Source organism: Enhydra lutris, unplaced genomic scaffold, assembly GCF_002288905.1.
Source record: "Enhydra lutris kenyoni isolate GAN:26980312 unplaced genomic scaffold, ASM228890v2 scaffoldscaffold67, whole genome shotgun sequence".
Taxonomy (NCBI): domain Eukaryota; kingdom Metazoa; phylum Chordata; class Mammalia; order Carnivora; family Mustelidae; genus Enhydra; species Enhydra lutris.
In genome coordinates, this window is record NW_019154151.1 from 5,348,568 (window position 1) to 5,364,226 (window position 15,659).

At 36.2% G+C, this 15,659-nt stretch overlaps 1 pseudogene; it reads left to right on the forward strand.

Moving 5' to 3' along the window:
• Positions 1-14,429: 14,429 nt before the first annotated feature.
• LOC111159199 lies at positions 14,430-15,397 on the forward strand (annotated as a pseudogene).
• Positions 15,398-15,659: the final 262 nt, after the last annotated feature.

A 15,659-nucleotide genomic window follows, 5' to 3' on the forward strand; every position in this document is an offset into this window, starting at 1 on the left:
TTCCTTTGCTGTGCAAAAGCTTTTGATCTTGTTGAAGTCCCAGTAGTTCATTTTTGCCCTTGCTTCCCTTGCCTTTGGCAATGTTCCTAGGAAGAAGTTGCTGCAGCTGAGGTCAAAGAGGTTGCTGCCTGTGTTCTCCCCCAAGGATTCTGATGGATTCCTTTCTCACATTGAGGTCCCTCATCCATTTTGAGTCTATTTTCGTGTGTGGTGTAAGGAAATGGTCAAGTTTCATTTTTCCGCATGTGGCTGTCCAATTTTCCCAACACCATTTGTTGAAGAGGCTGTCTTTTTTCCACTGCACATTCTTTCCTGCTTTGTTGAAGATTAGTTGACCATAGAGTTAAGGGTCTATTTCTGGACTATCTATTCTGTTCCATTGATCTGTGTGTCTGTTTTTGTGCCAGTACCATACTGTCTTCATGATGATAGCTTTGTAATAGAGCTTGAAGTCTGGAATTGTGATACCACCAACGTTGGCTTTCTTTTTCAATATTCCTTTGGCTAGTCAAGGTCTTTTCTGGTTCCATATAAATTTTAGGATTATTTGTTCCATTTCTTTGAAATAAATGGATGGTATTTTGATAGGGATTGCATTAAATGTGTAGATTGCTTTAGGTAGCATAAACATTTCACGATATTTGTTCTTCCAATCCATGAGCTTGAAACATTTTTTCCATTTCATTGTGTCTTCCTCAATTTCTTTTATGAGTACTTTATAGTTTTCTGAGTATGGATTCTTTGCCTCTTTTGTTACGTTTATTCCTAGGTATCATATGGTTTTCGGTGCAATTGTAAATGGGATTGACTCCTTAATTTCTCTTTCTTCTGTCTTGCTGTTGGTGTAAAGAAATGCAACTGATTTCTGTGCATTGATTTTATATCCTGACACTTTACTGAATTCCTGTACATGTTCTAGCAGATTTGGAGTGGAGTCTTTTGGGTTTTCCACATATAGTATCATATCATCTGCAAAGAGTGATAGTTTGACTTCTTCTTTGCTGATTTGGATGCCTTTAATTTCTTTTTGTTGTCTGATTGCTGAGGCTAGGACTTCTAGTACTGTGTTGAATAGCAGTGGTGATAATGGACATCCCTGCTGTGTTCCTGACCTTAGCGGAAAAGCTCTCAGTTTTTCTCCATTGAGAATGATATTTGCGGTAGGTTTTTCATAGATGGCTTTGATAATATTGAGGTATGTGCCCTCTATCCTTACACTTTGAAGAGTTTTGATCAGGAAGGGATGCTGTACTTTGTCAAATGTTTTTTCAGCATCTATTGAGAGTATCATATGGTTCTTGTTGTTTCTTTTATTAATGTGTTGTATCACATTGATTGATTTGCAGATGTTGAACCAACTTGCAGCCCTGGAATAATTCCCACTTGGTCGTGGTGAATAATCCTTTTAATGTACTGTTGAATCCTATTGGCTAGTATTTTGGTGAGAATTTTCACATCTGTGTTCATCAAGGATATTGGTCTGTAATTCTCTTTTTTGATGGGATCCTTGTCTGGTTTTGGGATCAAGGTGATGCTGGCCTCATAAAATGAGTTTGGAAGTTTTCCTTCCATTTCTATTTTTTGGAACAGTTTCAGGAGAAAAGCAATTAATTCTTCTTTAAATGTTTGGTAGAATTCCCCTGGGAAGCCATCTGGCCCTGGGGTTTTGTTTGTTTGGAGATTTTTGATGACTGTTTCAATCTCCTTACTGGTTATGGGTCTGTTCAGGTTTTCTATTTCTTCCTGGTTCAGTTGTGGTAGTTTATATGTCTCTAGGAATGCATCCATTTCTTCCAGATTGTCAAATTTATTGGCGTAGAGTTGCTCATAGTATGTTCTTATAATTATTTTTATTTCTTTGGTGTTGGTTGTGATCTCCCCTCTTTCATTCATTATTTTATTAATTTGTGTCCTTTCATTTTCTTTTTGATAAGTCTGGCCAGGGTTTTATCAATCTTATTAATTCTTTTAACGAGCCAGCTCCTAGTTTTATTAATCTGTTCTGTTTTGTTTGTTTTGTTTGTTTCTATTTCATTGATTTCTGTTCTGATCTTTATTATTTCTCTTCTCCTGCTGGGTTTAGGCTTCCTTTGCTGTTCTTTCTCCAGCTCTTTTAGGTGTAGAATTAAGTTCTATAGTTGAGACCTTTCTTGCATCTTGAGAAAAGCTTGTGTTGCTATATATTTTCCTCTCAGAACTGCCTTTGCTGTGTCCCGCAGATTTTGAACCATTGTGTTTTCATTATCATTTGTTTCCATGATTTTTTTCAATTCTTCTTAATTTCCTGGTTTACTTATTCATTCTTTAGAAGGATGCTGTTTAGTCTCCATGTATTTGGGTTCTTTCCAAATTTCCTCTTGTGATTGAATTCTAGCCTCAGAGCATTGTGGTCTGAAAATATTCAGGGAATGATCCCAATCTTTTGATACCAGTTGAGACCTTATTCATGACCCAGGATGTGATCTATTCTGGAGAATGTCCCATGTTCACTAGAGAAGAATGTGTGTTCTGTTGCTCTGGGATGGAATGTTCTGAATATAACTGTCATGTCCATCTGGTCCAGATGCTAACCTTTTGCTTAGAGGATCTGTCCATTTCAGTGAGGGTGGTGTTAAACTCCTCTACTATTATTGTATTACTACTGATGTGTTTCTTTGATATAGTTGGCTGCTCCAATATTAGGGGCATAGAGATTTAAAATTGTTAGAACTTCAACAGACACTTTGAGTATGATATAGTGTCCTTCCTCATCTCTTATTATAGTCTTTGGCTTAAAATGTAATTGATCTCATATAAGGATTGTGGGTGGCTCAATCTTTAAGCTTCTGCCTTAGGTTCAGGTCATGATCCCAGGGTCCTGGTATCATGCCCTCCATTAGGGTCCCTGCTTGAGTGGAAGCCTGCATTTCTCTTCCCACTCCCATTGCTTGTGTTCCCTCTTTCACTGTGTCTCTCTCTGTCAAATAAATAAAGTCATAAATAAATAAATAAATATTTCTGAAGTCAACTCTGAATTCAAGTGTCTTATAAAATAAATATTAAAAATAAGAAGAAATTAGCATCGATGATAATCATAGCCAAATAAAATAATAACTCAGTGCAGCACAAAACACCAGTGATGATTATTATATCTAACACTGTAGAAAATTGATTTGTAGTGCTACCAAATATTTCCTACCATAGCAAATTTAAGGAGAAATTATAATAATTTGTCAAGCATTTGCTGAAATGTTGTATACAATATTCTATGCATTGTTAAACATCATTAAAATGTAGTAGCTCAAAGTATTTGGGTTTTTACAAGTCTTGTAACTTTAAAAATACATTAAAATAACAATTGAAACCAATACTTAACTGTTATCTTAAAGCCATTAAGGTAGAAAATCTACTTTTGTAAAGACAAGAAATGAACTACTTGGTGTCTATTAGCTATTGCCACTACTCAAAAGCAACCTCCACCAGGAGAAGACCTTAGTGTATTCACCACTGTATCCTCAATATCTAGAGGAGAACCTGGTTTACCAGAAGCACATAACCAATATGTGTTGAATTTAGGCATATATCTAGAGTTGACAACCAAATTAAATGAATAATGATGCTTTATGTCTCAACTCTGCAAAGATCAATGTAAAAGGAAATACTTTGAATAAGACTGAAAAAAAATCATTGTGATTACAAATACTTCACAAAGAACTAGATTTCCAAACCCGCATTTATAATATACTTCTGCTTTATACACAACCCACTAAAAAGGTGGTTGGCTGTATGTATTAGTTTGCTAATGCTTCTGTAACAATGTACCACAAACTGGGTGGCTTAAACAAAAGAAATTTATTTTCTCAAAGTTCTGGAAGTTATAAGTCCAAGATCAAGGTGTCAGCAGTGTTGGTTTCTTCCTAAGCCTCTTTACTTGCCTTGTTGCCTTTTTCCTGTGTCTTCACATGGTTATCTGTCTATACGTGTTTCTGTCCTCCTCCTTATTCTTATAATGACACCAATCATATTGGATTAGAGAACTTCTTAATGTCTTCATTTTAACTTAATTGCCTGTTTAAAGGATATATATCCTAATGTAGTCACATTCTGAGGCATTGAGGTTAGGATTTCAACATATAAATTTAGGGGGAATAGTCTTCAGCTTCTAACACAGTTACACACAAGATGGACTAAGGTTACAAGACAAATGAACAATATGTAAAAATCATAAAATACAATTTAAATTGTGTATCACTTTTTCAATCTTTAATGACTATAAAGAGGAATAGAAAGATAACAAAAGGCAATGCACAATGACAAAATAGCAGAATAAACTATATTCACAATAAACTATATTCACAAGTGCTGAAATGACTTGGGAGAAAAAAAAAAAAAGACATATGCACCATAGGTGTCAGGGATTGTTTCTTGGAGTATCTTTTGTTATTTGTTTTTTAGGTCAATAGTTCTTTAATAAGGGCTCCAAATTTCTGAAAGAGTTATTATTTCTTCAAGAAATGATCAATTTATTTCTTCTCAACCAAGACAGGTCTATTAAACTTTTATTCTCATGGAGTTATATCTACAATAATTAATCTAGCAGATGGCTAATATATCAGAAACTCATGGTTGTATATTAGGATTTCAAGGAATTAGATGGGTGTATTTTGGATACCCAGATAATTTGGTACTGAATTGCATACACCAAAAAAGCCTCATAAAGTTGTGTGCTAGTGATACTCCAGTGTCTGAAGTAAGTAGATAATAAACGTAAGAGGACGAAATGCTAATATATAATGAAAAACATAAAACTTTCCTGATTTTACACAGCCTAAGCCAAAACAAACTTTTATTTTCTATTTTTTTTGTCAAATTAGCTGAAGCTTTTAGCTGACTAACCTTGGTCATGTCAATTTCAGAAAAATGCTTTGTATTTATACTAATTTAATTATCCTATAGTACATGAGAGAACACAATAAATATTTGTTAGATTTCCTTGTGCTAGATTATTGTTATAGAAAGGATGAAAGTCCTTCAAAGGTCTTATGCTGCTCAGGTAGTTTTATGAACAAAGAATAAACAAGTTCTGAAGGTAAAGAGTAGTTGGATAGTGAAATAGATAAAATGTCTTATCTTGATTCATGAAAAAGTAAAATGGTTTGTCTCTGTTGGTCAATACCTTCTCTTAAGTGATTTCGGAAGCAGTTCTCAAATACTGCTGTAAACTTTTCAGACTGAGTCTGAAATAGAAAATTTTAAATCAGGGAATCACAAACTCTTGTCAATATGGTTTAATTGTTTTCTCTTAAATATCTATAAAAAATGAGAAGAAATGCTCAACGCCCAAATCCTTCTTAGTCCTACCATGTTCCTAAACAAGATGATAATCAAATACTAGATTTTCTTTCTTTTCTGAAGTCAAGATATGAAGTCTGAAAAACAAATTATCTGTGTAATTTCAAACACTGAAAACATTATGGTATTTCCTGACTCCACTGTTCCATGCATTTCCTCAAACAATGACTTTGGGAACTAACTCTATAGTCACTCTTCTGGGATTGACCTAGTAAAGAATAATTGGCTTTTACATTTGAGGTATAAAGCATTTTGGTTTTGGAGCACCTGGGTGGCTCAGCCTTCAGCTCAGGTCATTCCCAGGATCCTGGGATAGAGTCTCACATTGGGCTTCTTGCTTAGTGGGGAGCCTGCTGCTCCCTCTTCCCCTGCTTGCTGCTCCTTCTGCTTGTGCTCTCTCTCTCTCTGTGTCAAATAAATAAATAAAATCTTTAAAAAATTTAAAAATATATATTTTGTTTTCTTCATTGGAATATCTAGAAGACTTTGGAGCTTCAAACATCAACTTCTTAGACTGAGAGGTGGAAAAGGAATTAGGAAGTTTTTGTTTTAAAAATCAGCTTTAAAGTATTTCATTTGGAAGGCCGATAACCTGGGTCAATAAGGTGAATGAGAATAAACTGTTCCTACAACTTGTAACAGTTATAACTTGCCATTTGAGCTCTTTTTAAGAATCTAGATTTAATCCCTAATTATATACCCAAGGGAGTTCAGAGCCAAAGTAATTCTGGGTCCAAACAAAAGCAAGTTGTCATAATGGAGCATAAAGTCAAGCCTGTCATAAGAACTTGGGCTTGCAACATAAAGAAAGATTTCCTGGAAAGTGACTTAATAGGCTCTAATCCTTGATTGAAACTCAGTTCAATAAATCATCTCTACACCCTCTGGCTGCTTAACCTAAGGTCACTCTGAAATAATAATTTAAAACCAAAACTACACTAAAATAACATTTATTCATTAACCAGTTAGTCAGTAATGTTGAGACCTGGATTGACTAGAACACAAAACCAGTAAGCTTTAATAGGTAAATATAAGAAGAATGTGTTACGCAGAAGTCTGGAGACATTAGAGTCATTTCTGACTCCTTTATTTCCCTCACATTCCATGGCTTATTAATCAGGAAATGTTGTTGGTCTATTTTCAAAATATATCTGGAATCTGATAACTTTTTACCACATACATGGCTATGATCCTACTCCTAGCTACCACCATCTGCAATAGACTCCCAACTAGTATTGTTGCTTCCCTCCTTATTTCCCTATAATCTATTTTCAACTAAGAAACCCAAATGATCTTTTAAAAGTGAAAATCAGATCATATCAGTCTTCTGCTCAAAACCCTGCAAAACAATTCTGTTTTAAAGTTAAAACCAAAGTGTTCACAATAGCAAATGAGGTCTTATATCATTTAGTCCCTGTGATTTCTCTGACCTCTTATATTATTTTCCCACTTGCTGTCTCAGCTCCAGTCACACTGACCTCTGCTATCCCTCAAACATGCCAAGCATGTTATCCTCTTAGGGACTTGTTCCTTCTGCCTGGAGTTTTCTTCCCCCAATATCTATTTGTCTAATTCACTCAGTTCCTTCAAATCTTTACTCAAATTTTTTTTCTCAATGAAACTTTCCTTGATTACTGCAAACCCCACCTTGCTTTGGTTCTTGTAACCTTCCTTATTCTGCTTTATTTTTTTTTCTTGGCAATGCTTATCATTTTCTATATGCTATATATTTTACTCATTTATTTTTGTTATTGTTTTTCTCCCCCTACTAGAACATAACCTCCTCAAGGACAGCAATCATAGTCTGCTTTACCTCAAACATATCTAGCAAAGAATAGACACTCAACAAATGTTGAATGACTGACTGAGGAAAAATAGATGATTTTTTTTAAGATTTTATTTATTTGACAGAGAGAGATCACAAGTAGGCAGAGAGGCAAGCAGAGAGAGAGAGAGAGGAGGAAGCAGGCTCCCTGCCGAGCAGGGAGCCCGATGCAGGACTTGATCCCAGATCCCTGAGATCATGACCCAAGCTGAAGGCAGAGGCTTAACCCACTGAGCCACCCAGGTGCCCCCAAAAAATAGATGATTCTGATGGAGTCAGCAAATCTATGTGATATGAAGAGGGTTCTGAGGAAACATGAAGTCATTGAGACACAATAAACCTGCAAAATGTGTAGTATATTCATTTTACAGAGTGATCCAAAGGGGTTGAAGACTTTTCTGAGGTCACACTGCTAACTGTGCCAGAGCAGAACTTTCACATCTGTTAGTAAGACTCTAAGCAGATCGTTTCATGTCAGACAGTGCTAGAAGAAAATTACTTAAGATCAAGTTTATCTGTAAGGAAAACCCAGACAGGGTGATATGACCTGGTACCTAAGATTCTATTCTAATCAGAAGTAATAACCCCTGAAGATGAAACAGCTGTCAAGGTAGAGGGAAGAGATCTTGAAAGATAGATTTTCAGGGTAGTGACTATAACTCCAAGTTATTTAGGTTCACTAACCACTGCTTAGAAATTTGGAGGGTCCAGAGGGAAGGCAATGCCTCAGAAATCCCTCAGTAGCTTTACTTCACACTATTCTGCTTGACTAAATCCTTTGGAATACCTTAAAGTTGAGACACTGGCCCAAATTAATTCCCTGAAGTTCCAAATAGATTTCATACCAAGGGTAGCTTGCCCAGATTAACCTTTACTCAGGGAAGGGAGTCCTCAGTGCAACTCTAATGGAATGTGAAGTTCTTTAAGACTTGACAAGTTAGTTAGAATACTTTTCCATGGAAATAGGTATCATTTCATGTCTGTACCCTCTGTTACTATTGGATTTATTGTTAGATGTGACTTCATGAGATTGAGCCCACTCATAATTATGTTATAGCTGTGGGAGCCAGTGTTCTATCTCTATTTAATGGGACATCCCAATCAAGGATTTTCATGCAATGCAGATTTATGCTGTAGGGGCATTCCTCCCTACCTCTAACAAACTCCTATGTCATGATGATCTCCACAACTTCTTTGAGCAAAGGGTGTTGGTGAGCTGTAATAAATATTATAGAACTCTCAGAAATACATGGACTATTACAGAGACACTTAATTTGTAGAACATAAACCATGATTCTGTTTGTTGGGATAAAAAATTGCGATGGAATAAAAAATCATATGTTTTTCATAAGTGGAAAAGAAAAGCAAAATGAAAGGATAGTTTTAGCTTTTGTACTTCTGTGGGTCAAAAATACATACACCTAATGCATTAAAGGTGTTTCCTTAAATGTTTCCATGCATTAGGTATCTATCAAACAGCCCTACCTTTTGTCAGAGCATTTAGGTAAGATATAAATTGAAGAACAAGGTGAATACTGTATTTTGTTATTTCTCCTCATATGGCTATTCATCCTCAATATGGCTTGCCTAGGCTTCTTTACATAGTAGTGCCAGGGTTCCCAGAGAACAAGAGTATAAGATGCAAGTTCTCCTGAGGACTAAGGTCAGAACTCACACACTTTGACTTCTGTGATGCTTTAGTGATCAGAGAAAGTCACAAGGCCAACTTACATTCACAGGGTGGGGAAATAGACTCCACGTTTTAAAAGGAAGAGCTAAAAACACTGGCCATATTAATTTATTACAGACATCTACCCCCATTGTGCTTAAACATCAGAGATAATAAACCAAGGTCAGATCAGGCAGTAACTGGAATGCTATATTAAGAAACTTAATCTTTACCCTAAGGGGAGAGAGGAAGCACTGGAAGGTTTTGAGTGGAGAAATTGATATGATTCAATGTATGTGTTAGAAATATCACATTGTTTAAATAATGGAGAATGGATTAGAATAAATTCAAGAAGAACAAGTGTGAAAGCAGTAATAATGTTTGGAATATTCTGTAATGGTTCATGTAATAGGTGACTTGATCCACTGTAAAGAATCTGAGAATGGAAGGAGATATACAGATTGAAAAAAAGATGTATTTAGGAGATATGGACTATTAAGATCCTTGTGAGGATGGCAGTGAACATAAGTGGGTGAAGAAATAAAATATCAGGTGCCTGGGTGACTCAGTGGGTTAAGCCTCTGCTTTCACCTCAGGTCATGATCCCAGGGTCCTGGGATTGGGGCCCACGTCAGGCTCTCTGCTCAGCAGGGAGCCTACTTCCCTCTCTCTCTGCCTGCCTCTCTGCCTACTTGTGATCTCTCTCTGTGTCAAATATATTTTAAAAATCTTTAAAAAATCAAATATTAATGATGGAATTTAAAATATTAATTTGGGGTTATAACTTTAGCTGGTTTGCATTTTTATTTTTTTCAGGCCCTGTACTAATATTTAAACTTATATAGATAGTTTCCTATCATTAAACAACAATTGCTTTTACCATTGTTCAATTATAATATTTATATTATCACTTAATAGATCGCTGATATAGCAAGGTACTTAAATATAATCCTATTCCATAACACAGATAACGTATCTTCCTTCCTGATAGTTTAGAAGCAGGAAATAGGTGTGTGTTTTACCTGCTAATATTTTAAATAAAACAGAACATCCAGGTCTTCATAATGAGCCAACAAGAACAACTTGAATTTTCCTAAAGTGGAACTGGCATTCCTCTAAAGTTTAGATTTCTCAATAAAATAACAATGTTCATTAATAAATTAAATGTTTCTGGTCCATCTATTTTTCCATGCTTGTTACAATTAACATTCTGTACCCTGTTACATTCCTGACAAAGTAGATTTAGGTTTTTACAACCAATACAATGCTGTTCCATTCAGGGTCACTAACTTCATCCCTTTTTTTTTCTTTTAATCATTTTTTAAAATTTATTTTCAGCATAATAGTATTCATTGTTTTTGTACCACATCCAGTGCTCCATGCAGTCCGTGTCCTCTCTAATACCCACCACCTGGTTCCCCCAACCTCCCACCACCCCCACCTCTTTAAACCCTTCAGATTGTTTTTCAGAGTCCATAGTCTCTCATTGTTCACCTCCCCTTCCAATTTCCCCCAACTCCCTTCTCCTAACTCCCCATGTCCTCCATGCTATTTGTTATGCTCCACAAATAAGTGAAACCATATGATAATTGACTCTCTCTGCTTGACTTATTTCACTCAGCACAATTTCTTCCAGTCCCGTCCATGTTGCTACAAAAGTTGGGTATTCATCCTTTCTGATGGAGGCATAATACTCCATAGTGTATATGGACCACATCTTCCTTATCCATTCGTCCGTGGAAGGGCATCTTGGTTCTTTCCACAGTTTGGAGACCGTGGCCATTGCTGCTATAATCATTGGGGTACAGATGGCCCTTCTTTTCACTACATCTGTATCTTTGGGGTAAATACCCAGTAGTGCAATTGCAGAGTCATAGGGAAGTTCTATTTTTAATTTCTTGAGGAATCTCCACACTGTTCTCCAAAGTGGCTGCACCAACTTGCATTCCCACCAACAGTGTAAGAGGGTTCCCCTTTCTCCACTTCCCCTCCAACACATGTTGTTTCCTGTCTTGCTAATTTTGGCCATTCTAACTGGTGTAAGGTGATATCTCAATGTGGTTTTAATTTGAATCTCCCTGATGGCTAGTGATGATGAACATTTTTTCATGTGTCTGATAGCCATTTGTATGTCTTCATTGGAGAAGTGTCTGTTCATATCTTCTGCCCATTTTTTGAACTTCATCCCTTTTAATAGTTGTAGTGTTCTGCATGATGGTTTGATACTAATTCCCTTCTTACAAGGTTTTCTACTGAGGTGTAGTTTCAGAAGATAGCACTAGTTTATTCTAAAACCAGAAAATGACATTTTACTCTCTTCAAGGTCTTCCCTCCCCAAGCCCCCACCCCACCTTCTGTGCTTCATCTTTGTCCAAGAGAAAACATGCATAAATGGAAACACCTTCCCTGCATTTGGCATCTATTGAACAGCCCTACCTTCTGTCAGAGCATTTAGGTAAGATATAAATTGAAGAACAAGGTGAATACTGTATTTTGCTAAGCAATTACCATCTAATTTTCACATAAACTGTTTTCAAGTCTAAGTGATATTCCTATCACTTTTGCTTTTATTCACATTTGTCATTATAGAAGGGAAAGTAGGGGCTTTAAGATGTTGGTTTCAGGGAAGTAGGAGGGTTTGTGAAGCCTTATTATCTTATATGTGCTAATATATCAAATGCTTTTTTCCATTTAACATGAATACAAAAGTAATGCCTGTTAAAGTTGAGTGGAGACTGATATTTCACCTTCAAACAAAATTTTTATCTCATCCTAAACTTGAAATAAATCTTAGTAATGCCTTCAGTCCCTACAACAAATTAGCTCACATTAGAAAACCAACTAAGTGTAAAACAGCTGTGTGCACATCATTCTGCTTGATTTTACATTTTAGTTCATAATATGAGTAGCCTTGTATGCATGCTGAATAATCCATACCCAGAGGGTTGTTTGGATAGTAGTTGATAGATTTATATTATATTGATTGAGAAAGTTTGAGAGAAGTACCTCCCCAAACTACAGTAATGACAAACAACTATAATGTTGTGCATCAATGATTATTTAGCTACAAAGGAAATATTACTTCCCAAACCTGATTTACCCTGGTGCTAAAATGTATGTTTACTTCAAATGGACAAATTAAGGAGTACTCGTTTTCAGGATAAGGCTGCAAATAATTTCTTTGGGGCTCAGAGAGGAATATTTCCAAACACAACTTTATTTCAAAAGTAAACTGATATTTCTGAGCTGTCATGTAGATTTCACTTGACTGGAATTTAGAAGTCTATTCTATGTAATTTTAATCCTTGATTTTAGCAGTGACATCACACTTACAAAAGCAGGTTGCAAGAGGGGTGGCTTTATAGAGCACAGCCATGCCTTTTTCAACTATAGCACCTATTATAGTGTTTAGTATATAGTTGGTGCTTAATAAATGTTCATTTTTATTGATCAAGCACTTCATCAGTATCAAAAGATACTGGGATTTACAAAATACATGCTAAGTTTGAGGAATGGTTACACCTAACAGAATTCTACAGGTAAAGCATGGGATAGTTTAAAAAAAAAATCCAAATTGAAAATCAGGTCAAGGCAATGCTCTAATGTCCCATGATCTTGGGCAAGTTAAGTGCCTTTCTCTGTGCCTCAGTCTCCTCATCTGTGAAATAAAGGTGCTTATACATGAAAGGCACTTAATATAATACCTAACATGTAAGCTTTAAATTAATATCAGTTATTGTTATGATAATGCATATATATTTCATTCTAAACTTGTATGAATCAAAGTCTAACCAGGAAACAGAAGCAACTTTAAGTACTTAAAACAAAGGGAATTTAATGTAGAAAATTTTTACACAGGTTATGAAAGTTTACTGAGAGGCCAACAAGGAATGATGAAGCAATTGAGAAATTAGCAAAAGCAGGATTTTGATACAGTACTGGACTATAAGGTCAAAGGGAGTAGCAGTTGTAACTAGAACCAGAATCTAAGGGTCAGGGCCATTCAGCAGAATCTATAACCATGGCAGGTTTCTACAAAGGAAACTGGAGTCATGGAAACACACACACACACACACACAGAAAGAAATACTATGGCTTTGCCTTGCTGTTCACCAATATCTTACCAGTGGCTTCCATTGTTCAAACCCATACAGCAGCTTGTTGACTGAAGAAACTTGGAAATGCCAACTGTAGGGGTCAGCTCCTCATGATACAGAGTAGACCAGGGAAGTACAGGGAATGGATTTGAGAGTCAATAGACCAAAGACTTGTGTAATCCCACAATAGTTGTTCCCTTATTACTTTACAAGTCTCTCTCACCATATTATAACTATCTTTGACAATAGAGCCTGGGTTTCATTCCTTTTTTACTCCTGACCCCCTTCTCCTGTCAATAATGTGATTTGCACATTATAGGTGTTTGGTTGTAAGTACTAGTGAAAATTTTTCACATAGATCTGAATCTCTTGACTTCTAGTACACAATTACTTTTTCCTATGTAAACAGAAGATATTAATCAATTATGTCTGCTTTTCCTATGCAAGGCATGCCTTTTTACTGAGATGAAAAGATAATTGCGTGATGCTATAGCTGCATATTTGCACTGCTTAAGAATTAGCAATATATGCAGACTGGCTGCTTAGAGTCCTGTGTTTAGAAATCGTACTTACTTGTTGAACTCCCTAATTTATTCAGAGGGCAAGAAAAAAAAAGGCTCCTTTATTTCTGAAATAAAGCAAAGGCATGTTATAATTGTATGTCAAACATAGAAGTCCAATGCAATAGCTTTCACATTTGCTATTTTACCACCAACAGTAAGAAATATAGTAAGAAATACATTTTATATTGTAACCCAGCACACACAGAGACACATACACACAACTGAAACAGAAGTTTTAAAATGTGCAATATACTCTTTTCCAAACTGTTTTTAAAATACTAGTTAATCCCATTAAATTGATTTCACAACCTATCAATGTGTTACTATCCACAGTTCACAAAACACTAGTCTAAAAGGATTATAACCTTGGCAGAGATTGGAAGTACATGCCATCTTAAGTTCCAAGCCTCTCCCTTGGTAGAGGTAATAAAAGAGGTCAGAACCCTATCCATCTATAGGTGGAGCCCAAAGAGCCTGTGTTCAAAGGCCTAGTGTAAGGGCAACAGCCTAACCTCCACCCTTCCATCCCTTACCTGCCTACCATCTGCCTCAGTCACCAGCTCTGAGCAATTTGGGCAAGTGAAGATTCTGTCCTTAAGGCAGAGGGAATAAAACATTGAACATAACATTTAGTTTTGTTTTAGACATTATATTTCTTAGGGCCTAAATCTCTTTAACCAGTTTCTGTGGGGACTAAAATTTTATTTATTTTCTTTTTAAAAAAGATTTTATTTATTGGACAGAGAGATACACAGCAAGAGAGGTAACACAAGCAGGAGGAGTGGGAGAGGGAGAAGCAGGCTTCCTGCTGAGAAGGGAGCCTGATGCAGAGCTCAATCCCAGGACCTTGGGCTCATGACCTGAGCTGAAGGCAGGTGCTTAATGACTGAGCCACCCAGGTGCACCTAAAATTTTCTTTTTGAATTCACACAGCAAAGCGCAGTATGGCCCAGACTGAAGAAGTATTCTTTATTCTGTCAGATCCTGAATCAAAAAGTGAAGGGACTAACTAGAAGTCATAGTGGAAAATAAGCTCAATTCAATTTGGCAATCTATTATTGAAAAACAACAAAGATATTATGGTAAAATCAAGGACTCTTTCCTTTTGAATATCACCTCAGAGTTTCTTGTGGTTCACAAAATTATATTTTTAAGTTCTGTTTTCTCACAAACTTCAGAATTTCTATGAAGCTGTCTGAAAACAAAATGTTTTTGTTCCTTCAACACAGCTGGCAGATTTGAGAGTATTATACACAGTTGACCATATGTCAAAAGATACATAAAGCATAATGCATTTTATATGGATTTAAAATAAGATACTTCCTTCTGGCTTTTGGTTTAGAAGAGGCAAAGGTGCAACTGTCTTTGACTGTCCCCAAACCGGTTCATCCAACACCAGCCACCTCCATCCTGCCACCTAAGTTCAATCCCAACAAGATCAAAGTCATACACCTGAGCTGTACCCATGGGGAAGTTTGTGCCACATCTGCCCTGGCTCCAAAGATTGCCCTGTTGGGTCTGGCTCTAAAAAAGGTTAGTGATGACATTGTCAAAGCAACCAGAGATCAGAAGTGTTTGAAGATTACAGTGAAACTGACCATTCAGAAAAGATATGCCCAAATTGGAATGGTAAATTTTGCCTATTACATAATTATCAAAGCCCTCAAGGAAGCACCAAGAGACAGAAAATATGCAGAAAAAAAAATTAAGCACAGTGGAAATGTCATGTTTGATGGGATTGTCAACATTGCCCAGCAGATGTTGCACCAATCTTTAGCCAGAGAACTCTCTGGAACCATTAAAGGGATCCTGAGGTTTGCTCAAGTTGTGGGCCGCAATGTTGATGGATGCCACCCCTCATGACATCATAGGTGACATCAATAGTGGTGCAGTAGAATGCTCAGCTAGTTAAGAACTATAAGGGAAAATATTTTAATAAAAGATAATTTGACAAAAATATAATAAAATAAGATATGTAATTGAATAAAGAACCCCCAAATGTTTAGGAATATGAATGTAACTTCATGCTATATAATCTTCTAGAAACTTCATCATGAATTCTCAGGTAAATTCTATAGTGGGAATTTTAGTGCTGGAGCACAATTACCCCTGCTTATTGTCACCCCAGTCCACATAATAAGTATAGTCATTCTAACCAGTGTTGGGATGATATA